This window comes from Miscanthus floridulus, chromosome 8 (assembly GCF_019320115.1).
Source record: "Miscanthus floridulus cultivar M001 chromosome 8, ASM1932011v1, whole genome shotgun sequence".
Classification (NCBI taxonomy): Eukaryota; Viridiplantae; Streptophyta; class Magnoliopsida; order Poales; family Poaceae; genus Miscanthus; species Miscanthus floridulus.
The window spans coordinates 61,907,434-61,911,189 of record NC_089587.1 but is presented as its reverse complement, the minus strand read 5'-3'; the positions used below and the strand labels follow the sequence as shown (position 1 = coordinate 61,911,189).

The 3,756-nt window shown below is 44.3% G+C and overlaps 1 pseudogene; it reads right to left on the bottom strand.

Moving 5' to 3' along the window:
• Nucleotides 1-1,060: 1,060 nt before the first annotated feature.
• On the bottom strand, nucleotides 1,061-3,531 carry LOC136472275 ((E)-beta-caryophyllene synthase-like; annotated as a pseudogene).
• Between the last annotated feature and the right edge of the window lie 225 nt (nucleotides 3,532-3,756).

The window sequence follows — 3,756 nt, the reverse complement described above, 5'->3', positions numbered from 1 at the left end:
TGTGCAGTGCGCCACTCCGGCCGTCGCTCGCCTGCGCAGCGCGCCCCTCCGACCGCCGCCCACCTATGCCTCGTGCCCCTCCGGTAGTCGGCCGCTTGTGCGACGTGTGCCTCCGCTCGCCGCCCGCCTGCGCGGCGCGCGCCCCAGCCCGCCGCCCGCCAACGAGCTCCACGCGCCTCAGAGCCGCAGGCCTATACTGCACATGACCACGGTCGCTGCCCGCCTGAGAGCTGTAGGCAGCCCTCGCACCGCCCGCTTGAGCGCTCTGCCCGTCCATTAGCATGTGCCAATGGCTAAGTCCGCAAGCCAAGTACTACAGAGATTCAGAGAAGCACCCTCAGAACACACGTCTGCCACTAATTACAGATACGTATAGAATAGGAAGCGTCTGCTCCAAGTACAAACACTAGAGACATGTGTTTCCAACACGCGTACGAAAGATATAAGCGTCTGTAATAGGGCAATTGCTCCAGACGCGTGTTCACAACATGCGTCTATAAAATAACAGGCGTCTGTAATATGTGATAGAGTTACAGGCACATGTTATAAAAGCGCGTCTGTAGCACTATCACAGACGTGTTTTACCAATGAGCGTCTGTAGTAAGCTCTTATTAGAGACGCGTGTTGACCTTGTTGGACCGGCGACCCGCCGGCGACTTACTACAGACGTGCGTCGGGAAAGCGCATCTGTAAATTCATATCACAGACGCCCTTTTGTGCGGCATCTGTAGTGTCGCTGGTGGATATGTGACTTTTTTACATAGTGTTGGTTCAGTTGTAAGCTGTGGAAAGGCTATTGTGAGCTATATGATGTAAACAAGCTATAAGCTGTTAGGTTAAAACAACTATGAAATATACCTCCTCTCTTTTATTTCCCTTAAAACAACTGTAAACGTCACTCTATTTTCACCTAATTGGAAAAGCTAAAAGCTGACGAAAGCCAAAAAATAGAGTCCAAGATGTTGTGCGAATTGTATTATTTATACTAGCAATAGTCTGGGGTTAAAAGGTACCCTTGGCGGCAGACCTTAAGCACACCCAAGATGCTGGATCAATAAGCTCACACGGAGTTGACATATATTGAAGCTATAGTGTTCTTGAGGCTAAATGAAAGGGTGAATGCGTCTTCACTGTTGTACATGAAATCCATTGTTCGGGCAACATTGACTGCTACCTCTAAAAGCGCCATAGGACGTTTGTGCTCGATGCATTCTTCAACAATGTCCATCCATGCTTCTTCAATTATAACTTTAAGCATTTTGTTGGCTTCCTCTACTGTCACCTCATATTGGTTCATGTAAGTTTGCACTGTGGATACCACATGCTCCTTAGCTTGTTCACGCTTCAAGGGACAAACGAGTAGGGATAGTTAGAAAATATATAAAAAAGGCAAATGTCTAATTACACTAAATATATATAACCTTTACACTACTGATAAATGTTTTGCAACTATCATTTACAAGAATTTTGTATGTATAGTTGGAGATATTTTCTAAACCTCATGCGACACGATGTCATTGCCGACACGCCCCACGATACAGACACCTCTAATGATTTTTGGAAAGGTGAGAGCCCACTCAACATCCTCCTTAGCAGTCACATCTCCCAATGAAATAAACCCAAGATTTGTCATATGCATACAACCACTGCTAGGCAAGGAAATTTGGAGGTGCTCTTCAACATTGGTTGGAATGAAATGTTCATCTCGCCATTTCACCTCAGCATGGTAGTTTTTAGCCATGTCAATCACCTAAATAGTTAAATATAAGGATGTTAAAATTAATTGAGAAAACTCATCATGTTTCCTTAATGTGATCTTTAGGAGCAGCTTACCAGTTTCTTGAACAATTCAGCATGCTTGTTTTTCTTGTGTCTTAACTACTCCTCGATCTTATTTGTAGTGTTACGTATGTTGATGAAGAGTGCCTTTATGTATGTTGGAAGCTGTTCTGTGATTTCTTCATCCCACCTGTCATTAGTTTTTTCAAGCAAGGTAAACTTCGGTGACGCATATATAAGTTTTGTTCATCTTAGTTACATGTAATCTATCTTTAAGAACATATAATATCTAGTAGCTAGGCAAACCTTTCCATGGCCGCAGTGAAGATATCGCTCTCCTCTGTGGTGCCGTAGTTGTCATAAAGGTCATCAATTAAGGTCATGATTATGTAAAACTTTGTCATCATTTGCCGTGGATATGATTGATAAGGCTCAAAAAGCACTCCGAGCATCCAAAAATGCAGCTCCACCATTCTGTCCCTTGTAAAGCACAGATCTATTCGTGATTGGAAATCCTTCCACCATCTATACATTGTCAAGTAAATGTGTATTATTAGCTGGCGAAATAAGTAAGCAACTCCATCCAGTAAATTATTACCGCCAATTTACTAATACCAATGTGTGTGGTTTCCTTACACTGTAAGTTCTTTCAACTCATCACAGTAGATAGCTTGCAAGATGTTGTAGTCTAGTTTTGCAAACTCCAGTATGGTCGCATCCCGTGTAGCCTTCTTCTCATATACTGAGATGTAGCGCCTTGTCTCCACTCTCTTGACCCGCCTGAACCGAGGTGTTTCCAAAGTGCACTGGACCTCGTCTTGTTGCTCTGGCCCCAAATTTTCCAGCAGCAGTAGAGATTGGAGGTGGCTCTTGTTGAAAGTGATGATGTTGTCAAGTATATCCTCCCCACGAGTTCTCAGATGCGCAGCATCATACAACATCAGCAAGCAGCTGACATCATCACTTGAAATGTTCCCTTGCTCATCCCTGAATTTCTCAAACACATCTGCACACACATAATTGAACATTCATTCATGCATATGTCAACACAGCTCAAATGAAAGGAAGTCAGCAAAATAACCTGACAACATTGCAAGATTTAGCTGTATGTAGTCAAAGAGGCTGAAATTTTTCCATTTTCTAAAAAACTCTATGAAAGGAAACATATACTGGTTAGTTCTTAGTTGACGATCTTACATACCTGAAGAGACTCCGTACCCATGCTTCCTGAGCAAATAGAACCTCAGCGAGGTGATGTAGAGGTTGTCAGAGCCTCCATCTTTGTCATAGTAGACAGAGCAAAGAAAATCATTGATCTCCTTCTTGTAGTGGTAGTCCAGCCCGATCCGTTGCATCGTGTCGACGAGCTCCATCTTCTGTATCAGGTTGGAGGTGGCAACGGTTTCTAATACAATCTGCCTCACTTGTTCCTTCTTGCTCTGTGCCCTCTCCTTCATTGACAAGAACTGCAAAGGACAATTTGATTATTAACGGGGGATCAGAAAAGTCTAGTTCACAAGAACCCTTTTTTGACGATTTCTCCATTTTTTACTGCATCAATGCGGAAATGCTAGCAAAATGATGACATGTTCAAGTTTTGCAGAAAGGGAACAATGGCGACCGGCTTGTTTGTACCTGTGATGGAGTGCATGGGATGTGCTCGAGGAAGAAGTCACCCCATGGGCTTGGGGTGTATGTCAGTTGCTTGCGCTGCACCTGCTCGACCAGTGGGACGGGGCTGCTGGTGGTCATCACGATGGCTCTGGATTGGACGGCCGGGTCGAAGAGGATGGCTGCTACTACCTCGCTGGTTTGGAGCTGCTTGGAGAAGACGGCCTAGATCCCCTGTCTAATATATAGGCTCGCGAATGCACACATCATCAGTAATCTATCTACGTGAGCCTGGTATATTTATATCTTTTATAAAGCTAATCCCCACTACATGTTCTATCTCAACACGCAAGACATCAACATCAT